At 41.0% G+C, this 26157-nt stretch overlaps 1 pseudogene; it reads left to right on the top strand.

The window, feature by feature from the left end:
* LOC124021465 overlaps positions 1–26157 on the top strand; it is a 120822-nt pseudogene that overhangs the window by 81903 nt on the left and 12762 nt on the right.

Raw genomic sequence — 26157 nt, 5'->3', positions numbered from 1 at the left:
AGCAGACACATACAAACAGCATGACCACTGTCATAGCAGACACATACTAACAGCATGACCACTGTCATAGCAGACACATACTAACAGCATGACCACTATCATAGCAGACACATACTAACAGCATGACCACTGTCATAGCAGACACATACAAACAGCATGACCACTGTCATAGCAGACACATACAAACAGCATGACCACTGTCATAGCAGACACATACAAACAGCATGACCACTGTCATAGCAGACACATACAAACAGCATGACCACTATCATAGCAGACACATACAAACAGCATGACCACTGTCATAGCAGACACATACAAACAGCATGATCACTATCATAGCAGACACATACAAACAGCATGATCACTGTCATAGCAGACACATACAAACAGCATGACCACTATCATAGCAGACACATACAAACAGCATGACCACTGTCATAGCAGACACATACAAACAGCATGACCACTGTCATAGCATGACCACTGTCATAGCATGATCACTATCATAGCAGACACATACAAACAGCATGACCACTGTCATAGCAGACACATACAAACAGCATGACCACTGTCATAGCAGACACATACTAACAGCAGCATGACCACTGTCATAGCATGACCACATCAAACAGCATGACCACTGTCATAGCAGACACATACTAACAGCATGACCACTGTCATAGCAGACACATACAAACAGCATGACCACTGTCATAGCAGACACATACTAACAGCATGACCACTGTCATAGCAGACACATACAAACAGCATGACCACTGTCATAGCATGACCACTGTCATAGCAGACACATACAAACAGCATGACCACTGTCATAGCAGACACATACTAACAGCATGACCACTGTCATAGCAGACACATACAAACAGCATGACCACTGTCATAGCAGACACATACAAACAGCATGATCACTGTCATAGCATGACCACTGTCATAGCAGACACATACAAACAGCATGACCACTGTCATAGCATGACCACTGTCATAGCAGACACATACAAACAGCATGACCACTGTCATAGCAGACACATACAAACAGCATGACCACTGTCATAGCAGACACATACAAACAGCATGACCACTGTCATAGCAGACACATACAAACAGCATGACCACTGTCATAGCAGACACATACAAACAGCATGACCACTGTCATAGCATGACCACTGTCATAGCATGACCACTGTCATAGCAGACACATACTAACAGCATGACCACTGTCATAGCAGACACATACAAACAGCATGACCACTGTCATAGCAGACACATACTAACAGCATGACCACTGTCATAGCAGACACATACAAACAGCATGACCACTGTCATAGCAGACACATACAAACAGCATGATCACTGTCATAGCATGACCACTGTCATAGCAGACACATACAAACAGCATGACCACTGTCATAGCATGACCACTGTCATAGCAGACACATACAAACAGCATGACCACTGTCATAGCAGACACATACAAACAGCATGACCACTGTCATAGCAGACACATACAAACAGCATGACCACTGTCATAGCAGACACATACAAACAGCATGACCACTGTCATAGCAGACACATACTAACAGCATGACCACTGTCATAGCATGACCACTGTCATAGCAGACACATACAAACAGCATGACCACTGTCATAGCAGACACATACAAACAGCATGACCACTGTCATAGCATGACCACTGTCATAGCAGACACATACTAACAGCATGACCACTGTCATAGCAGACACGTACAAACAGCATGACCACTGTCATAGCAGACACATACAAACAGCACGACCACTGTCATAGCAGACACATACAAACAGCATGACCACTGTCATAGCATGACCACTGTCATAGCAGACACATACAAACAGCATGACCACTGTCATAGCAGACACATACAAACAGCATGACCACTGTCATAGCATGACCACTGTCATAGCAGACACATACAAACAGCATGACCACTGTCATAGCATGACCACTGTCATAGCAGACACATACAAACAGCATGACCACTGTCATAGCATGACCACTGTCATAGCAGACACATACAAACAGCATGACCACTGTCATAGCATGACCACTGTCATAGCAGACATATACAAACAGCATGACCACTGTCATAGCATGATCACTGTCATAGCAGACACATACTAACAGCATGACCACTGTCATAGCAGACACATACAAACAGCATGATCACTGTCATAGCAGACACATACACACAGCATGACCACTGTCATAGCATGATCACTGTCATAGCAGACACATACTAACAGCATGACCACTGTCATAGCAGACACATACTAACAGCATGACCACTGTCATAGCAGACACATACTAACAGCATGACCACTGTCATAGCATGATCACTGTCATAGCAGACACATACAAACAGCATGACCACTGTCATAGCAGACACATACTAACAGCATGACCACTCTCATAGCAGACACATACAAACAGCATGACCACTGTCATAGCATGACCACTGTCATAGCAGACACATACAAACAGCATGACCACTGTCATAGCAGACACATACAAACAGCATGACCACTGTCATAGCAGACACATACAAACAGCATGACCACTGTCATAGCAGACACATACAAACAGCATGACCACTGTCATAGCATGACCACTGTCATAGCAGACACATACAAACAGCATGACCACTGTCATAGCAGACACATACAAACAGCATGACCACTGTCATAGCAGACACATACAAACAGCATGACCACTGTCATAGCAGACACATACTAACAGCATGACCACTGTCATAGCAGACACATACAAACAGCATGACCACTGTCATAGCATGACCACTGTCATAGCAGACACATACTAACAGCATGACCACTGTCATAGCAGACACACACAAACAGCATGACCACTGTCATAGCATGACCACTGTCATAGCATGACCACTGTCATAGCAGACACATACAAACAGCATCATCACTGTCATAGCATGACCACTGTCATAGCAGACACATACAAACAGCATGATCACTGTCATAGCAGACACATACAAACAGCATGACCACTGTCATAGCATGACCACTGTCATAGCATGACCACTGTCATAGCATGACCACTGTCATAGCATGACCACTGTCATAGCAGACACATACAAACAGCATGATCACTGTCATAGCATGACCACTGTCATAGCAGACACACACAAACAGCATGACCACTGTCATAGCATGACCACTGTCATAGCAGACACATACAAACAGCATGATCACTGTCATAGCATGACCACTGTCATAGCAGACACATACAAACAGCATGATCACTGTCATAGCAGACACATACAAACAGCATGACCACTGTCATAGCAGACACATACTAACAGCATGACCACTGTCATAGCAGACACATACAAACAGCATGACCACTGTCATAGCATGACCACTGTCATAGCAGACACATACAAACAGCATGATCACTGTCATAGCATGACCACTGTCATAGCAGACACATACAAACAGCATGACCACTGTCATAGCAGACACATACACACAGCATGACCACTGTCATAGCAGACACACACAAACAGCATGACCACTGTCATAGCATGACCACTGTCATAGCATGACCACTGTCATAGCAGACACATACAAACAGCATGACCACTGTCATAGCAGACACATACAAACAGCATGACCACTGTCATAGCATGACCACTGTCATAGCAGACACATACAAACAGCATGACCACTGTCATAGCATGACCACTGTCATAGCAGACACATACTAACAGCATGACCACTGTCATAGCAGACACATACAAACAGCATGACCACTGTCATAGCATGACCACTGTCATAGCAGACACATACAAACAGCATGACCACTGTCATAGCAGACACATACAAACAGCATGACCACTGTCATAGCATGACCACTGTCATAGCAGACACATACAAACAGCATGACCACTGTCATAGCATGACCACTGTCATAGCAGACACATACTAACAGCATGACCACTGTCATAGCAGACACATACAAACAGCATGACCACTGTCATAGCATGACCACTGTCATAGCAGACACATACAAACAGCATGACCACTGTCATAGCAGACACATACTAACAGCATGACCACTGTCATAGCATGACCACTGTCATAGCATGACCACTGTCATAGCAGACACATACTAACAGCATGATCACTGTCATAGCATGACCACTGTCATAGCAGACACATACTAACAGCATGACCACTGTCATAGCAGACACATACTAACAGCATGACCACTGTCATAGCATGACCACTGTCATAGCAGACACACACAAACAGCATGACCACTGTCATAGCAGACACATACAAACAGCATGACCACTGTCATAGCATGACCACTGTCATAGCAGACACATACAAACAGCATGACCACTGTCATAGCATGATCACTGTCATAGCAGACACATACAAACAGCATGACCACTGTCATAGCAGACACATACAAACAGCATGACCACTGTCATAGCATGACCACTGTCATAGCAGACACATACAAACAGCATGACCACTGTCATAGCATGACCACTGTCATAGCAGACACATACAAACAGCATGACCACTGTCATAGCATGATCACTGTCATAGCAGACACATACAAACAGCATGACCACTGTCATAGCATGACCACTGTCATAGCAGACACACACAAACAGCATGACCACTGTCATAGCAGACACATACAAACAGCATGACCACTGTCATAGCATGACCACTGTCATAGCAGACACATACAAACAGCATGACCACTGTCATAGCAGACACATACAAACAGCATGATCACTGTCATAGCAGACACATACAAACAGCATGACCACTGTCATAGCATGACCACTGTCATAGCATGACCACTGTCATAGCAGACACATACAAACAGCATGACCACTGTCATAGCATGACCACTGTCATAGCAGACACATACAAACAGCATGACCACTGTCATAGCATGACCACTGTCATAGCAGACACATACAAACAGCATGACCACTGTCATAGCATGACCACTGTCATAGCAGACACATACAAACAGCATGACCACTGTCATAGCATGACCACTGTCATAGCAGACACATACAAACAGCATGACCACTGTCATAGCATGACCACTGTCATAGCAGACACATACAAACAGCATGACCACTGTCATAGCATGACCACTGTCATAGCAGACACATACAAACAGCATGATCACTGTCATAGCATGACCACTGTCATAGCAGCCATGGTGGTCATTGAGTCTGTTGTGGCGGTCATGGAGTCTGTTGTGGTCATGGAGTCTGTGGTGGTCATGGAGTCTGTTGTGGCGGTCATTGAGTCTGTTGTGGCGGTCAGTGAGTCTGTTGTGGTCAGTGAGTCTGTTGTGGTCATGGAGTCTGTGGTGGTCATGGAGTCTGTTGTGGCGGTCAGTGAGTCTGTTGTGGTCATTGAGTCTGTTGTGGTCATTGAGTCTGTTGTGGTCAGTGAGTCTGTGGTGGTCATGGAGTCTGTTGTGGCGGTCAGTGAGTCTGTTGTGGCGGTCAGTGAGTCTGTTGTGGTCATGGAGTCTGTTGTGGCGGTCATTGAGTCTGTTGTGGTCAGTGAGTCTGTTGTGGTCAGTGAGTCTGTTGTGGCGGTCAGTGAGTCTGTTGTGGCGGTCATTGAGTCTGTTGTGGCGGTCAGTGAGTCTGTTGTGGCGGTCAGTGAGTCTGTTGTGGTCATTGAGTCTGTTGTTGCGGTCATGGAGTCTGTTGTGGTCATTGAGTCTGTTGTGGCGGTCATGGAGTCTGTTGTGGTCAGTGAGTCTGTTGTGGCGGTCAGTGAGTCTGTTGTGGTGGTCAGTGAGTCTGTTGTGGCGGTCAGTGAGTCTGTTGTGGCGGTCAGTGAGTCTGTTGTGGTCATTGAGTCTGTTGTGGTCAGTGAGTCTGTTGTGGTCATTGAGTCTGTTGTGGTCATTGAGTCTGTTGTGGCGGTCAGTGAGTCTGTTGTGGCGGTCAGTGAGTCTGTTGTGGCGGTCAGTGAGTCTGTTGTGGTGGTCAGTGAGTCTGTTGTGGTCATGGAGTCTGTTGTGGCGGTCAGTGAGTCTGTTGTGGTCAGTGAGTCTGTTGTGGCGGTCAGTGAGTCTGTTGTGGTCATTGAGTCTGTTGTGGTGGTCATTGAGTCTGTTGTGGTCATTGAGTCTGTTGTGGTCAGTGAGTCTGTTGTGGTCATTGAGTCTGTTGTGGTGGTCATTGAGTCTGTTGTGGTCATTGAGTCTGTTGTGGTCATGGAGTCTGTTGTGGTCAGTGAGTCTGTTGTGGCGGTCAGTGAGTCTGTTGTGGCGGTCAGTGAGTCTGTTGTGGCGGTCAGTGAGTCTGTTGTGGCGGTCAGTGAGTCTGTTGTGGTCAGTGAGTCTGTTGTGGCGGTCAGTGAGTCTGTTGTGGCGGTCAGTGAGTCTGTTGTGGCGGTCAGTGAGTCTGTTGTGGCGGTCAGTGAGTCTGTTGTGGCGGTCATTGAGTCTGTTGTGGCGGTCAGTGAGTCTGTTGTGGCGGTCATGGAGTCTGTTGTGGTCATTGAGTCTGTTGTGGTCATTGAGTCTGTTGTGGTCATGGAGTCTGTTGTGGTGGTCAGTGAGTCTGTTGTGGTCATTGAGTCTGTTGTGGCGGTCAGTGAGTCTGTTGTGGCGGTCAGTGAGTCTGTTGTGGCGGTCATGGAGTCTGTTGTGGCGGTCAGTGAGTCTGTTGTGGTCATGGAGTCTTTTGTGGCGGTCAGTGAGTCTGTTGTGGTCAGTGAGTCTGTTGTGGTCATTGAGTCTGTTGTGGCGGTCAGTGAGTCTGTTGTGGTCAGTGAGTCTGTTGTGGTCATTGAGTCTGTTGTGGCGGTCAGTGAGTCTGTTGTGGTCAGTGAGTCTGTTGTGGTCAGTGAGTCTGTTGTGGTCAGTGAGTCTGTTGTGGTCATGGAGTCTGTTGTGGTGGTCAGTGAGTCTGTTGTGGTCAGTGAGTCTGTTGTGGTCATTGAGTCTGTTGTGGTCATGGAGTCTGTTGTGGTGGTCAGTGAGTCTGTTGTGGTCATTGAGTCTGTTGTGGCGGTCAGTGAGTCTGTTGTGGTCAGTGAGTCTGTTGTGGTCATTGAGTCTGTTCTGGCGGTCAGTGAGTCTGTTGTGGCGGTCAGTGAGTCTGTTGTGGCGGTCATGGAGTCTGTTGTGGTCATGGAGTCTGTTGTGGCGGTCAGTGAGTCTGTTGTGGTCAGTGAGTCTGTTGTGGTCATTGAGTCTGTTGTGGCGGTCAGTGAGTCTGTTGTGGCGGTCAGTGAGTCTGTTGTGGCGGTCAGTGAGTCTGTTGTGGCGGTCATTGAGTCTGTTGTGGCGGTCAGTGAGTCTGTTGTGGCGGTTAGTGAGTCTGTTGTGGTCATTGAGTCTGTTGTGGTCATTGAGTCTGTTGTGGTCATTGAGTCTGTTGTGGTCATTGAGTCTGTTGTGGTCAGTGAGTCTGTTGTGGTCATTGAGTCTGTTGTGGTCAGTGAGTCTGTTGTGGTCAGTGAGTCTGTTGTGGTCAGTGAGTCTGTTGTGGTCATTGAGTCTGTTGTGGTCATTGAGTCTGTTGTGGTCATTGAGTCTGTTGTGGTCATTGAGTCTGTTGTGGTCATTGAGTCTGTTGTGGCGGTCATTGAGTCTGTTGTGGTCATTGAGTCTGTTGTGGTCAGTGAGTCTGTTGTGGTCATGGAGTCTGTTGTGGTCATGGAGTCTGTCGTGGCGGTCAGTGAGTCTGTTCTTCCCCCCTCTGCTCTGTGTTCACATGCTGCTGCTCCTCCTCTGTTCTTCCCCCCTCTGCTCTGTGTTCACATGCTGCTGTTCCTCCTCTGTTCTTCCCCCCTCTGCTCTGTGTTCACATGCTGCTGCTCCTCCTCTGTTCTTCCCCCCTCTGCTCTGTGTTCACATGCTGCTGTTCCTCCTCTGTTCTTCCCCTCTGCTCTGTGTTCACATGCTGCTGCTCCTCCTCTGTTCTTCCCCCTCTGCTCTGTGTTCACATGCTGCTGTTCCTCCTCTGTTCTTCCCCCTCTGCTCTGTGTTCACATGCTGCTGCTCCTCCTCTGTTCTTCCCCCTCTGCTCTGTGGTCACATGCTGCTGTTCCTCCTCTGTTCTTCCCCCTCTGCTCTGTGGTCACATGCTGCTGCTCCTCCTCTGTTCTTCCCCCCTCTGCTCTGTGTTCACATGCTGCTGTTCCTCCTCTGTTCTTCCCCCCTCTGCTCTGTGTTCACATGCTGCTGTTCCTCCTCTGTTCTTCCCCCCTCTGCTCTCTGTAAATGTCCCCACATTTGAAAATGACTGCACAGTGGAACTTCAGTATGGTTTAATACAGTCATGTTATGGATAGGAGCGGGGAAAGAGCTAGGTGAAGACTGCATTAATATGTAATAACAACAATAGCAGCCTATTTCACACCATAGCTCGCTGAATTTGCAAGGTTACTTTTCACCCATTATGAAATGAAAATGTGGCACTGACTCGCCTGCACATGGATTGGTGTTTCAGCATTGTCTCAATGAAGAGTTGGGCGTTCGACTGGAGCTATCCGGTAGGGGGACGAGCAATATCCACCATCGTAGTACGGATGAAGCCTGAGATGGAATGTGAAGCAAACTGAAGCTGGTGAACTGAAGCTGGTAACTTTATTAAAGCCTGAGGAGATTTAGCTTGCTTCACAGTAAACCCCTCAGGAATGTGAAGCTGGTGAACTGAAGCTGGGTAACTTTATAAAAGCCTGAGGAGATTTAGCTTGCTTCATAGTAAACCCCTCAGGAACGTGAAGCGAACTGAAGCTGGTAACTTTATTAAAGCTGGAGGAGATTTAGCTTGCTTCATAGTAAACCCCTCAGGAATGTGAAGCGAACTGAAGCTGGGTAACTTTATTAAAGCCTGAGGAGATTTAGCTTGCTTCATAGTAAACCCCTCAGGAATGTGAAGTGAACTGAAGCTGGTGAACTGAAGCTGGGTAACTTTATTTAAGTCTGAGGAGATTTAGCTTGCTTCATAGTAAAACCCTCAGGAATGTGAAGCTGGTGAACTGAAGCTGGTGAACTGAAGCTGGGTAACTTTATTAAAGCCTGAGGAGATTTAGCTTGCTTCATAGTAAACCCCTCAGGAATGTGAAGCTGGTGAACTGAAGCTGGGTAACTTTATTAAAGCCTGAGGAGATTTAGCTTGCTTCATAGTAAACCCCTCAGGAATGTGAAGCTGGTGAACTGAAGCTGGTGAACTGAAGCTGGTAACTTTATTAAAGCCTGAGGAGATTTAGCTTGCTTCATAGTAAACCCCTCAGCAATGTGAAGCGAACTGAAGCTGGTGAACTGAAGCTGGGTAACTTTATTAAAGCCTGGGGACATTTAGCTTGCTTCATAGTAAACCCCTCAGGAATGTGAAGCTGGTGAACTAAAGCTGGTAACTTTATTAAAGCCTCAGGAGATTTAGCTTGCTTCACAGTAAACCCCTCAGGAATGTGAAGCGAACTGAAGCTGGTGAACTGAAGCTGGTAACTTTATTAAAGCAGGACGAGATTTAGCTTGCTTCATAGTAAACCCCTCTGGAATGTGAAGCTGGTGAACTGAAGCTGGTAACTTCATCAAAGCAGGACGAGATTTAGCTTGCTTCATAGTAAACCCCTCTGGAATGTGAAGCTGGTGAACTGAAGCTGGTAACTTTATCAAAGCAGGACGAGATTTAGCTTGCTTCATAGTAAACCCCTCTGGAATGTGAAGCTGGTGAACTGAAGCTGGTAACTTTATTAAAGCAGGAGGAGATTTAGCTTGCTTCTTAGTAAACCCCTCAGGAATGTGAAGCTGGTGAACTGAAGCTGGTAACTTTATTAAAGCAGGAGGAGATTTAGCTTGCTTCACAGTAAACCCCTCAGGAATGTGAAGCTGGTGTACTGAAGCTGGTAACTTTATTAAAGCAGGAGGAGATTTAGCTTGCTTCTTAGTAAACCCCTCAGGAATGTGAAGCTGGTGAACTGAAGCTGGTTAACTTTATTAAAGCAGGAGGAGATTTAGCTTGCTTCACAGTAAACCCCTCTGGTGTGGTCCATATGTAACATGTTGTGTCATGTCTCGTACCAACAGGAAAGGCGGATGACATCCCAGGCCCAGTGATCTGGACTGGAGAGGATGATTCTGTGTTCCTCCGCTGGCCTGAACCCTCGTCCCCCAACGCACTCATCCTCATGTATGAGATCAAGTTCAGACTGGGCACTGAGGTAAGAGACACACCTCTCCACTGCTCCCTTCCTCAATGGTGGTGAGGATGATGACTGATCGTTGACATTGTATGGGGGGGGGTAACCCAGTAGTGTTGGTGTGAGGATGATGACTGATCGTTGACATTGTATGGGGGGGGCCGTAACCCAGTAATGTTGGTGTGAGGATGATGACTGATCGTTGACATTGTATGGGGGGTAACCCAGTAATGTTGGTGGTGAGGATGATGACTGATCGTTGACATTGTATGGGGGTAACCCAGTAATGTTGGCGGTGAGGATGATGACTGATCGTTGACATTGTATGGGAGGGGGGGTTAACCCAGTAATGTTGGTGGTGAGGATGATGACTGATCGTTGACATTGTATGGGGGTGACCCAGTAATGTTGGTGGTGAGGATGATGACTGATCGTTGACATTGTATGGGGGTAACCCAGTAATGTTGGTGGTGAGGATGATGACTGATCGCTGACATTGTAATGGGGGGGGGTAACCCAGTAATGTTGGTGGTGAGGATGATGACTGATCGTTGACATTGTATGGGGGTAACCCAGTAATGTTGGTGGTGAGGATGATGACTGATCGTTGACATTGTATGGGGGGTAACCCAGTAATGTTGGTGGTGAGGATGATGACTGATCGTTGACATTGTGATGGGGGTAACCCAGTAATGTTGGTGGTGAGGATGATGACTGATCGCTGACATTGTATGGGGGTAACCCAGTAATGTTGGTGGTGAGGATGATGACTGATCGTTGACATTGTATGGGGGGTAACCCAGTAATGTTGGTGGTGAGGATGATGACTGATCGTTGACATTGTATGGGGGTAACCCAGTAATGTTGGTGGTGAGGATGATGACTGATCGCTGACATTGTATGGGGGGTAACCCAGTAATGTTGGTGGTGAGGATGATGACTGATCGCTGACATTGTATGGGGGGTAACCCAGTAATGTTGGTGGTGAGGATGATGACTGATCGTTGACATTGTATGGGGGGGTAACCCAGTAATGTTGGTGGTGAGGATGATGACTGATCGTTGACATTGTATGGGGGTAACCCAGTAATGTTGGTGGTGATGATGATGACTGATCGTTGACATTGTATGGGGGTAACCCAGTAATGTTGGTGGTGAGGATGATGACTGATCGTTGACATTGTATGGGGGGTAACCCAGTAATGTTGGTGTAGAGGATGATGACTGATCGTTGACATTGTATGGGGGGGGTAACCCAGTAATGTTGGTGGTGAGGATGATGACTGATCGTTGACATTGTATGGGGGGGGTAACCCAGTAATGTTGGTGGTGAGGATGATGACTGATCGTTGACATTGTATGGGGGGTAACCCAGTAATGTTGGTGGTGAGGATGATGACTGATCGTTGACATTGTATGGGGGTAACCCAGTAATGTTGGTGGTGAGGATGATGACTGATCGTTGACATTGTATGGGGGTAACCCAGTAATGTTGGTGGTGAGGATGATGACTGATCGTTGACATTGTAATGGGGGGGTAACCCAGTAATGTTGGTGGTGAGGATGATGACTGATCGTTGGCATTGTAATGGGGGGAACCCAGTAATGTTGGTGGTGAGGATGATGACTGATCGTTGACATTGTATGGGGGGTAACCCAGTAATGTTGGTGGTGAGGATGATGACTGATCGTTGACATTGTGATGGGGGTAACCCAGTAATGTTGGTGGTGAGGATGATGACTGATCGTTGACATTGTATGGGGGTAACCCAGTAATGTTGGTGGTGAGGATGATGACTGATCGTTGACATTGTATGGGGGTAACCCAGTAATGTTGGTGGTGAGGATGATGACTGATCGTTGACATTGTATGGGGGTAACCCAGTAATGTTGGTGGTGAGGATGATGACTGATCGTTGACATTGTATGGGGGGGTAACCCAGTAATGTTGGTGGTGAGGATGATGACTGATCGTTGACATTGTATGGGGGGTAACCCAGTAATGTTGGTGGTGAGGATGATGACTGATCGTTGACATTGTATGGGGGGTAACCCAGTAATGTTGGTGGTGAGGATGATGACTGATCGTTGACATTGTATGGGGGTAACCCAGTAATGTTGGTGGTGAGGATGATGACTGATCGTTGACATTGTATGGGGGTAACCCAGTAATGTTGGTGGTGAGGATGATGACTGATCGTTGACATTGTATGGGGGTAACCCAGTAATGTTGGTGGTGAGGATGATGACTGATCGTTGACATTGTATGGGGGGGTAACCCAGTAATGTTGGTGGTGAGGATGATGACTGATCGTTGACATTGTATGGGGGGGGTAACCCAGTAATGTTGGTGGTGAGGATGATGACTGATCGTTGACATTGTATGGGGGTAACCCAGTAATGTTGGTGGTGAGGATGATGACTGATCGTTGACATTGTATGTATGGGGGGGGGTTGTAACCCAGTAATGTTGGTGGTGAGGATGATGACTGATCGTTGACATTGTATGGGGGAGGTAACCCAGTAATGTTGGTGGTGAGGATGATGACTGATCGTTGACATTGTATGGGGGTAACCCAGTAATGTTGGTGGTGAGGATGATGACTGATCGTTGACATTGTGATGGGGGTAACCCAGTAATGTTGGTGGTGAGGATGATGACTGATCGTTGACATTGTATGGGGGTAACCCAGTAATGTTGGTGGTGAGGATGATGACTGATCGTTGACATTGTATGGGGGTAACCCAGTAATGTTGGTGGTGAGGATGATGACTGATCGTTGACATTGTGATGGGGGTAACCCAGTAATGTTGGTGGTGAGGATGATGACTGATCGTTGACATTGTATGGGGGTAACCCAGTAATGTTGGTGGTGAGGATGATGACTGATCGTTGACATTGTATGGGGGGGGGTAACCCAGTAATGTTGGTGGTGAGGATGATGACTGATCGTTGACATTGTATGGGGGTAACCCAGCAATGTTGGTGTAGAGGATGATGACTGATCGTGACATTGTATGGGGGGGTAACCCAGTAATGTTGGTGGTGAGGATGATGACTGATCGTTGACATTGTATGGGGGGCAACCCAGTAATGTTGGTGGTGAGGATGATGACTGATCGTTGACATTGTATGGGGGGGTAACCCAGTAATGTTGGTGGTGAGGATGATGACTGATCGTTGACATTGTATGGGGGGGTAACCCAGTAATGTTGGTGGTGAGGATGATGACCCAGATCGTTGACATTGTATGGGGGGGTAACCCAGTAATGTTGGTGGTGAGGATGATGACTGATCGTTGACATTGTATGGGGGGTAACCCAGTAATGTTGGTGGTGAGGATGATGACTGATCGTTGACATTGTATGGGGGTGGGGTAACCCAGTAATGTTGGTGGTGAGGATGATGACTGATCGTTGACATTGTATGGGGGGGGGTAACCCAGTAATGTTGGTGGTGAGGATGATGACTGATCGTTGACATTGTATGGGGGGGGGTAACCCAGTAATGTTGGTGGTGAGGATGATGACTGATCGTTGACATTGTATGGGGGTGGTAACCCAGTAATGTTGGTGGTGAGGATGATGACTGATCGTTGACATTGTATGGGGGTAACCCAGTAATGTTGGTGGTGAGGATGATGACTGATCGTTGACATTGTAATGGGGGGGTAACCCAGTAATGTTGGTGGTGAGGATGATGACTGATCGTTGGCATTGTATGGGGGTAACCCAGTAATGTTGGTGGTGAGGATGATGACTGATCGTTGACATTGTGATGGGGGGTAACCCAGTAATGTTGGTGGTGAGGATGATGACTGATCGTTGACATTGTATGGGGGGTAACCCAGTAATGTTGGTGGTGAGGATGATGACTGATCGTTGACATTGTATGGGGGGGTAACCCAGTAATGTTGGTGGTGAGGATGATGACTGATCGTTGACATTGTATGGGGGGGGTAACCCAGTAATGTTGGTGGTGAGGATGATGACTGATCGTTGACATTGTATGGGGGTAACCCAGTAATGTTGGTGGTGAGGATGATGACTGATCGTTGACATTGTATGGGGGGGTAACCCAGTATTGTTGGTGGTGAGGATGATGACTGATCGTTGACATTGTATGGGGGGGTAACCCAGTAATGTTGGTGTGATGCAGGACAGCTGCTCAGTGGAGAGTTAGCTAACGGCCTGCAGCCGTGTGGTTGAAGCAGGAGTCTTAACAGCGTGTTTCTCTGTCTGTCCAGTCAGAGAAGCATGAGTGTGTGTCTCGCCAGCTGTATCGAGAGCAGCATGGTGCCAGGCTCAGTAACCTTGGACCTGGTAACTACTCTGCCCGGGTCAGAGCCACCTCCCTGGCAGGCAACGGATCCTGGACTGAACCCATCTCCTTCTACGTGGTACAGGCCCAACGTAAGATCTCATCATCACCCACTATTCAACACTACATAACTACGTCTCTCATGGGGGAATTCACTGTCATACAACAGGAATACCTTATCACGTTAGTTAATACCAGTGTGTATATAATACCTTATCACATGTTAGTTAGTTAGTTAACACCAGTGTGTATATAATACCTTATCACGTTAGTTAATACCAGTGTGTATATAATACCTTATCATGTTAGTTAATATCAGTGTGTATATAATACCTTATCATGTTAGTTAACACCAGTGTGTATATAATACCTTATCACATGTTAGTTAACACCAGTGTGTATATAATACCTTATCACATGTTAGTTAGTTAACACCAGTGTGTATATAATACCTTATCACATGTTAGTTAACACCAGTGTGTATATAATACCTTATCACATGTTAGTTAACACCAGTGTGTATATAATACCTTATCACATGTTAGTTAGTTAGTTAACACCAGTGTGTATATAATACCTTATCACATGTTAGTTAACACCAGTGTGTATATAATACCTTATCACATGTTAGTTAGTTAACACCAGTGTGTATATAATACCTTATCATGTTAGTTAGTTAACACCAGTGTGTATATAATACCTTATCATGTTAGTTAGTTAACACCAGTGTGTATATAATACCTTATCACATGTTAGTTAATACCAGTGTGTATATAATACCTTATCACATGTTAGTTAACACCAGTGTGTATATAATACCTTATCACGTTAGTTAACACCAGTGTGTATATAATACCTTATCACATGTTAGTTAGTTAGTTAACACCAGTGTGTATATAATACCTTATCACGTTAGTTAACACCAGTGTGTATATAATACCTTATCACGTTAGTTAATACCAGTGTGTATATAATACCTTATCACATGTTAGTTAGTTAACACCAGTGTGTATATAATACCTTATCATGTTAGTTAGTTAACACCAGTGTGTATATAATACCTTATCACATGTTAGTTAGTTAGTTAACACCAGTGTGTATATAATACCTTATCATGTTAGTTAGTTAACACCAGTGTGTATATAATACCTTATCATGTTAGTTAGTTAACACCAGTGTGTATATAATACCTTATCATGTTAGTTAGTTAATACCAGTGTGTATATAATACCTTATCAACACCAGTGTTAGTTAATTAACACCAGTGTGTATATAATACCTTATCACATGTTAGTTAGTTAACACCAGTGTGTATATAATACCTTATCACGTTAGTTAACACCAGTGTGTAAATAATACCTTATCACGTTAGTTAATATCAGTGTGTATATAATACCTTATCACGTTAGTTAACACCAGTGTGTAAATAATACCTTATCACGTTAGTTAATATCAGTGTGTATATAATACCTTATCACATGTTAGTTAGTTAACACCAGTGTGTATATAATACCTTATCACATGTTAGTTAACACCAGTGTGTATATAATACCTTATCACATGTTAGTTAGTTAACACCAGTGTGTATATAATACCTTATCACATGTTAGTTAACACCAGTGTGTATATAATAACACCAGTGTATACATGTTGTTAGTTAGTTAACACCAGTGTGTATATAATACCTTATCACATGTTAGTTAGTTAACACCAGTGTGTATATAATACCTTATCACATGTTAGTTAACACCAGTGTGTATATAATACCTTATCACATGTTAGTTAACACCAGTGTGTATATAATACCTTATCACATGTTAGTTAGTTAACACCAGTGTGTATATAATACCTGTGTATATATCACACATGTTAGTTAGTTAACACCAGTGTGTATATAATACCTTATCACATGTTAGTTAGTTAACACCAGTGTGTATATAATACCTTATCACATGTTAGTTAGTTAACACCAGTGTGTATATAATACCTTATCACATGTTAGTTAGTTAACACCAGTGTGTATATAATACCTTATCACATGTTAGTTAGTTAATACCAGTGTGTATATAATACCTTATCACATGTTAGTTAACACCAGTGTGTATATAATACCTTATCACATGTTAGTTAGTTAACACCAGTGTGTATATAATACCTTATCACATGTTAGTTAGTTAGTTAACACCAGTGTGTATATAATACCTTATCACATGTTAGTTAGTTAGTTAACACCAGTGTGTATATAATACCTTATCACATGTTAGTTAGTTAACACCAGTGTGTATATAATACCTTATCACATGTTAGTTAGTTAATTAACACCAGTGTGTATATAATACCTTATCACATGTTAGTTAGTTAGTTAACACCAGTGTGTATATAATACCTTATCACATGTTAGTTAACACCAGTGTGTATATAATACCTTATCACATGTTAGTTAGTTAACACCAGTGTGTATATAATACCTTATCACATGTTAGTTATAATAATAATAATATAATAATATATGTTAATACCAGATCACATGTTAGTTATCCAAAGCGACTGTGTATGTGTGCATACATTCTCACATGTTTAGTTAGTTAACACCAGTGTGTATTAATACCTTACACATGTTTAGTTAAACACCAGTGTGTATATAATACCTTACACATGTTAGTTAGGTTAATACCAGTGTGTATATAATACCTTATCACATTGTTAGTTAACACCAGTGTGTATATAATACCTTATCACATGTTAGTTAGTTAACACCAGTGTGTATATAATACCTTTTATCACATGTTAGTTAATTAACACCAGTGTGTATATAATACCTTATCACATGTTAGTTAACACCAGTGTGTATATAATACCTTATCACATGTTAGTTAGTTAACACCAGTGTGTATATAATACCTTATCACATGTTAGTTAGTTAGTTATCACATGTTAACAACACCAGTGTGTATATAATACCTTATCACGTTAGTTAGTTAACACCAGTGTGTATATAATACCTTATCACATGTTAGTTAGTTAACACCAGTGTGTATATAATACCTTATCACATGTTAGTTAATACCAGTGTGTATATAATACCTTATCACATGTTAGTTAACACCAGTGTGTATATAATACCTTATCACATGTTAGTTAGTTAACACCAGTGTGTATATAATACCTTATCACATGTTAGTTAGTTAACACCAGTGTGTATATAATACCTTATCACATGTTAGTTAGTTAACACCAGTGTGTATATAATACCTTATCACATGTTAGTTAGTTAGTTAATACCAGTGTGTATATAATACCTTATCACATGTTAGTTAACACCAGTGTGTATATAATACCTTATCACATGTTATATAATACCTTATCACATGTTAGTTAGTTAAACACCAGTGTGTATATAATACCTTATCACATGTTAGTTAATTAACACCAGTGTGTATGTAATACCTTATCACATGTTAGTTAGTTAACACCAGTGTGTATATAATACCTTATCCAGTGTGTATATAATACCTTATCACATGTTAGTTAACACCAGTGTGTATATAATACCTTATCACATGTTAGTTAACACCAGTGTGTATATAATACCTTATCACATGTTAGTTAACACCAGTGTGTATATAATACCTTATCACATGTTAGTTAGTTAACACCAGTGTGTATATAATACCTTATCACATGTTAGTTAACACCAGTGTGTATATAATACCTTATCACATGTTAGTTAAACACCAGTGTGTATATAATACCTTATCACATGTTAGTTAGTTAACACCAGTGTGTATATAATACCATGTTAGTTATCACATGTTAGTTAACACCAGTGTGTATATAATACCTTATCACATGTTAGTTAGTTAACACCAGTGTGTATATAATACCTTATCACATGTTAGTTAGTTAACACCAGTGTGTATATAATACCTTATCACATGTTAGTTAGTTAACACCAGTGTGTATATAATACCTTATCACATGTTAGTTAACACCAGTGTGTATATAATACCTTATCACATGTTAGTTAGTTAACACCAGTGTGTATATAATACCTTATCACATGTTAGTTAACACCAGTTAACACCAGTGTTAGTATATAATACCCAGTGTTATCACATGTTAGTTAACACCAGTGTGTATATAATACCTTATCACATGTTAGTTAGTTAACACCAGTGTGTATATAATACCTTATCACATGTTAGTTAACACCAGTGTGTATATAATACCTTATCACATGTTAGTTAACACCAGTGTGTATATAATACCTTATCACATGTTAGTTAGTTAGTTAACACCAGTGTGTATATAATACCTTATCACATGTTAGTTAGTTAACACCAGTGTGTATATAATACCTTATCACATGTTAGTTAGTTAACACCAGTGTGTATATAATACCTTATCACATGTTAGTTAGTTAACACCAGTGTGTATATAATACCTTATCACATGTTAGTTAGTTAACACCAGTGTGTATATAATACCTTATCACATGTTAGTTAGTTAACACCAGTGTGTATATAATACCTTATCACATGTTAGTTAGTTAGTTAACACCAGTGTGTATATAATACCTTATCACATGTTAGTTAACACCAGTGTGTATATAATACCTTATCACATGTTAGTTAGTTAACACCAGTGTGTATATAATACCATGTTATCACAGTGTTATTAATACCTTATCACATGTTAGGTTAGTTAACACCAGTGTGTATATAATACCTTATCACATGTTAGTTGGTTAGTTAACACCAGTGTGTATATAATACCTTATCACATGTTAGTTAGTTAACACCAGTGTGTATATAATACCTTATCACATGTTAGTTAGTTATTAATAATAATACCAGTGTAATACCTTATCACATGTTAGTTAGTTAACACCAGTGTGTATATAATACCTTATCACATGTTAGTTAACACCAGTGTGTATATAATACCTTATCACATGTTAGTTAGTTAACACCAGTGTGTATATAATACCTTATCACATGTTAGTTAGTTAACACCAGTGTGTATATAATACCTTATCACATGTTAGTTAGTTAGTTAACACCAGTGTGTATATAATACCTTATCACATGTTAGTTAGTTAACACCAGTGTGTATGTAATACCTTATCACATGTTAGTTAGTTAGTTAACACCAGTGTGTATATAATACCTTATCACATGTTAGTTAGTTAACACCAGTGTGTATATAATACCTTATCACATGTTAGTTAGTTAGTTAACACCAGTGTGTATATAATACCTTATCACATGTTAGTTGGTTAGTTAACACCAGTGTGTATATAATACCTTATCACATGTTAGTTAACACCAGTGGTATATAATACCTTAGTTAACACCAGTGTGTATATAATACCTTATCACATGTTAGTTGGTTAGTTAACACCAGTGTGTATATAATACCTTATCACATGTTAGTTAGTTAACACCAGTGTGTATATAATACCTTATCACATGTTAGTTAACACCAGTGTGTATATAATACCTTATCACATGTTAGTTAGTTAGTTAACACCAGTGTGTATATAATACCTTATCACATGTTAGTTAGTTAACACCAGTGTGTATATAATACCTTATCACATGTTAGTTAACACCAGTGTGTATATAATACCTTATCACATGTTAGTTAACACCAGTTAACACCAGTGTGTATATAATACCTTTATCACATGTTAGTTAGTTAACACCAGTGTGTATATAATACCTTATCACATGTTAGTTAGTTAGTTAACACCAGTGTGTATATTTAATGGGTAAACCAGGTTAGTTAACACCAGTGTGTTTAATGTGTCTTCCAGTTAGTTAACACCAGTGTGTGTTTAATGGGTAAACCAGGTTAGTTAACACCAGTGTGTATATAATGTGTCCTCCAGGTTAGTTAACACCAGTGTGTGTTTAATGGGTAAACCAGGTTATTAACACCAGTGTGTATATAATGTGTCCTCCAGGTTAGTTAACACCAGTGTGTGTTTAATGGGTAAACCAGGTTAGTTAACACCAGTGTGTATATAATGTGTCCTCCAGGTTAGTTAACACCAGTGTGTATTTAATGTTAGTAAACCAGGTTAGTTAACACCAGTGTGTATATAATGTGTCCTCCAGGTTAGTTAACACCAGTGTTAACACCAGTGTTTAATGGGTAAACCAGGTTAGTTAACACCAGTGTGTTTAATGTGTCTTCCAGGTTAGTTAACACCAGTGTGTGTTTAATGGGTAAACCAGGTTAGTTAACACCAGTGTGTGTTTAATGGGTAAACCAGGTTAGTTAACACCAGTGTGTATATAATGTCCTCCAGGTTAGTTAACACCAGTGTGTATATAATGTGTCCTCCAGGTTAGTTAACACCAGTGTGTATATAATGTGTCCTCCAGGTTAGTTAACACCAGTGTGTGTTTAATGGGTAAACCAGGTTAGTTAACACCAGTGTGTGTTTAATGGGTAAACCAGGTTAGTTAACACCAGTGTGTGTTTAATGGGTTTAGTTAACACCAGTGTGTATATAATGGGTAAACCAGGTTAGTTAACACCAGTGTGTATATAATGTGTCCTCCAGGTTAGTTAACACCAGTGTGTATATAATGTGTCCTCCAGGTTAGTTAACACCAGTGTGTGTTTAATGGGTAAACCAGGTTAGTTAACACCAGTGTGTATATAATGTGTCCTCCAGGTTAGTTAACAACAGTGTGTATATAATGTGTAAACTCCAGGTTAACACCAGTGTGTATTTAATGGGTAAACTGTTAGGTTAGTTACCAGTGTGTATATAATGTGTCCTCCAGGTTAGTTAACACAGTGTTAACACCAGTGTTAAACACCAGTGTGTATATAATGTGTCCTCCAGGTTAGTTAACACCAGTGTGTGTTTAATGGGTAAACCAGGTTAGTTAACACCAGTGTGTGTTTAATGTTAGGTTAGTTAACACCAGTGTGTATATAATGTGTCCTCCAGGTTAGTTAACACCAGTGTTGTTTAATGGGTAAACCAGGTTAGTTAATACCAGTGTGTATATAATGTGTCCTCCAGGTTAGTTAACACCAGTGTGTATATAAACCTTATCACATGTTAGTTGGTTAGTTAACACCAGTGTGTATATAATACCTTATCACATGTTAGTTAGTTAACACCAGTGTGTATATAATACCTTATCACATGTTAGTTAGTTAGTTAACACCAGTGTGTATATAATACCTTATCACATGTTAGTTAGTTAACACCAGTGTGTATATAATACCTTATCACATGTTAGTTAGTTAGTTAACACCAGTGTGTATATAATACCTTATCACATGTTAGTTGGTTAGTTAACACCAGTGTGTATATAATACCTTATCACATGTTAGTTGGTTAGTTAACACCAGTGTGTATATAATACCTTATCACATGTTAGTTAACACCAGTGTGTATATAATACCTTATCACATGTTAGTTAGTTAGTTAATACCAGTGTGTATGTAATACCTTATCACATGTTAGTTAGTTAACACCAGTGTGTATGTAATACCTTATCACATGTTAGTTAACACCAGTGTGTATATAATACCTTATCACATGTTAGTTAGTTAACACCAGTGTGTATATAATACCTTATCACATGTTAGTTAGTTAGTTAACACCAGTGTGTATATAATACCTTATCACATGTTAGTTGGTTAGTTAACACCAGTGTGTATATAATACCTTATCACATGTTAGTTGGTTAGTTAACACCAGTGTGTATATAATACCTTATCACATGTTAGTTGGTTAGTTAACACCAGTGTGTATATAATACCTTATCACATGTTAGTTAGTTAACACCAGTGTGTATATAATACCTTATCACATGTTAGTTAACACCAGTGTGTATATAATACCTTATCACATGTTAGTTAGTTAGTTAACACCAGTGTGTATATAATACCTTATCACATGTTAGTTAGTTAACACCAGTGTGTATATAATACCTTATCACATGTTAGTTAACACCAGTGTGTATATAATACCTTATCACATGTTAGTTAGTTAGTTAACACCAGTGTGTATATAATACTTTATCACATGTTAGTTAGTTAATATCAGTGTGTATATAATACCTTATCACATGTTAGTTAGTTAGTTAACACCAGTGTGTGTTTAATGGGTAAACCAGGTTAGTTAACACCAGTATGTGTTTAATGTGTCTTCCAGGTTAGTTAACACCAGTGTGTGTTTAATGGGTAAACCAGGTTAGTTAACACCAGTGTGTATATAATGTGTCCTCCAGGTTAGTTAACACCAGTGTGTGTTTAATGGGTAAACCAGGTTAGTTAACACCAGTGTGTATATAATGTGTCCTCCAGGTTAGTTAACACCAGTGTGTGTTTAATTGGTAAACCAGGTTAGTTAACACCAGTGTGTATATAATGTGTCCTCCAGGTTAGTTAACACCAGTGTGTGTTTAATGGGTAAACCAGGTTAGTTAACACCAGTGTGTTTAATGTGTCTTCCAGGTTAGTTAACACCAGTGTGTGTTTAATGGGTAAACCAGGTTAGTTAACACCAGTGTGTGTTTAATGGGTAAACCAGGTTAGTTAACACCAGTGTGTATATAATGGGTCCTCCAGGTTAGTTAACACCAGTGTGTATATAATGTGTCCTCCAGGTTAGTTAACACCAGTGTGTATATAATGTGTCCTCCAGGTTAGTTAACACCAGTGTGTGTTTAATGGGTAAACCAGGTTAGTTAACACCAGTGTGTGTTTAATGGGTAAACCAGGTTAGTTAACACCAGTGTGTGTTTAATGGGTAAACCAGGTTAGTTAACACCAGTGTGTGTTTAATGGGTAAACCAGGTTAGTTAACACCAGTGTGTATATAATGTGTCCTCCAGGTTAGTTAACACCAGTGTGTATATAATGTGTCCTCCAGGTTAGTTAACACCAGTGTGTGTTTAATGGGTAAACCAGGTTAGTTAACACCAGTGTGTATATAATGTGTCCTCCAGGTTAGTTAACACCAGTGTGTATATAATGTGTCCTCCAGGTTAGTTAACACCAGTGTGTTTAATGGGTCCTCCAGGTTAGTTAACACCAGTGTGTATATAATGTGTCCTCCAGGTTAGTTAACACCAGTGTGTATATAATGTGTCCTCCAGGTTAGTTAACACCAGTGTGTGTTTAATGGGTAAACCAGGTTAGTTAACACCAGTGTGTGTTTAATGGGTAAACCAGGTTAGTTAACACCAGTGTGTATATAATGTGTCCTCCAGGTTAGTTAACACCAGTGTGTGTTTAATGGGTAAACCAGGTTAGTTAACACCAGTGTGTATATAATGTGTCCTCCAGGTTAGTTAACACCAGTGTGTATATAATGTGTCCTCCAGGTTAGTTAACACCAGTGTGTATATAATGTGTCCTCCAGGTTAGTTAACACCAGTGTGTATATAATGTGTCCTCCAGGTTAGTTAACACCAGTGTGTATATAATGTGTCCTCCAGGTTAGTTAATACCAGTGTGTGTTTAATGGGTAAACCAGGTTAGTTAACACCAGTGTGTGTTTAATGGGTAAACCAGGTTAGTTAACACCAGTGTGTATATAATGTGTCCTCCAGGTTAGTTAACACCAGTGTGTGTTTAATGGGTAAACCAGGTTAGTTAATACCAGTGTGTATATAATGTGTCCTCCAGGTTAGTTAACACCAGTGTGTATATAATACCTTATCACATGTTAGTTGGTTAGTTAACACCAGTGTGTATATAATACCTTATCACATGTTAGTTAGTTAACACCAGTGTGTATATAATACCTTATCACATGTTAGTTAGTTAGTTAACACCAGTGTGTATATAATACCTTATCACATGTTAGTTAGTTAACACCAGTGTGTATATAATACCTTATCACATGTTAGTTAGTTAGTTAACACCAGTGTGTATATAATACCTTATCACATGTTAGTTGGTTAGTTAACACCAGTGTGTATATAATACCTTATCACATGTTAGTTGGTTAGTTAACACCAGTGTGTATATAATACCTTATCACATGTTAGTTAGTTAACACCAGTGTGTATATAATACCTTATCACATGTTAGTTAGTTAGTTAATACCAGTGTGTATGTAATACCTTATCACATGTTAGTTAGTTAACACCAGTGTGTATGTAATACCTTATCACATGTTAGTTAACACCAGTGTGTATATAATACCTTATCACATGTTAGTTAGTTAACACCAGTGTGTATATAATACCTTATCACATGTTAGTTAGTTAGTTAACACCAGTGTGTATATAATACCTTATCACATGTTAGTTGGTTAGTTAACACCAGTGTGTATATAATACCTTATCACATGTTAGTTGGTTAGTTAACACCAGTGTGTATATAATACCTTATCACATGTTAGTTGGTTAGTTAACACCAGTGTGTATATAATACCTTATCACATGTTAGTTAACACCAGTGTGTATATAATACCTTATCACATGTTAGTTAACACCAGTGTGTATATAATACCTTATCACATGTTAGTTAGTTAGTTAACACCAGTGTGTATATAATACCTTATCACATGTTAGTTAGTTAACACCAGTGTGTATATAATACCTTATCACATGTTAGTTAACACCAGTGTGTATATAATACCTTATCACATGTTAGTTAGTTAGTTAACACCAGTGTGTATATAATACTTTATCACATGTTAGTTAGTTAATATCAGTGTGTATATAATACCTTATCACATGTTAGTTAGTTAGTTAACACCAGTGTGTGTTTAATGGGTAAACCAGGTTAGTTAACACCAGTATGTGTTTAATGTGTCTTCCAGGTTAGTTAACACCAGTGTGTGTTTAATGGGTAAACCAGGTTAGTTAACACCAGTGTGTATATAATGTGTCCTCCAGGTTAGTTAACACCAGTGTGTGTTTAATGGGTAAACCAGGTTAGTTAACACCAGTGTGTATATAATGTGTCCTCCAGGTTAGTTAACACCAGTGTGTGTTTAATGGGTAAACCAGGTTAGTTAACACCAGTGTGTATATAATGTGTCCTCCAGGTTAGTTAACACCAGTGTGTGTTTAATTGGTAAACCAGGTTAGTTAACACCAGTGTGTATATAATGTGTCCTCCAGGTTAGTTAACACCAGTGTGTGTTTAATGGGTAAACCAGGTTAGTTAACACCAGTATGTGTTTAATGTGTCTTCCAGGTTAGTTAACACCAGTGTGTGTTTAATGGGTAAACCAGGTTAGTTAACACCAGTGTGTGTTTAATGGGTAAACCAGGTTAGTTAACACCAGTGTGTATATAATGGGTCCTCCAGGTTAGTTAACACCAGTGTGTATATAATGTGTCCTCCAGGTTAGTTAACAACAGTGTGTATATAATGTGTCCTCCAGGTTAGTTAACACCAGTGTGTGTTTAATGGGTAAACCAGGTTAGTTAACACCAGTGTGTGTTTAATGGGTAAACCAGGTTAGTTAACACCAGTGTGTGTTTAATGGGTAAACCAGGTTAGTTAACACCAGTGTGTGTTTAATGGGTAAACCAGGTTAGTTAACACCAGTGTGTATATAATGTGTCCTCCAGGTTAGTTAACACCAGTGTGTATAT

Source organism: Oncorhynchus gorbuscha, unplaced genomic scaffold, assembly GCF_021184085.1.
Source record: "Oncorhynchus gorbuscha isolate QuinsamMale2020 ecotype Even-year unplaced genomic scaffold, OgorEven_v1.0 Un_scaffold_1121, whole genome shotgun sequence".
NCBI classification, from domain to species: Eukaryota; Metazoa; Chordata; class Actinopteri; order Salmoniformes; family Salmonidae; genus Oncorhynchus; species Oncorhynchus gorbuscha.
The sequence above is the reverse complement of the archived record's forward strand: the minus strand, read 5'-3'. Positions and strand labels throughout refer to the sequence as shown.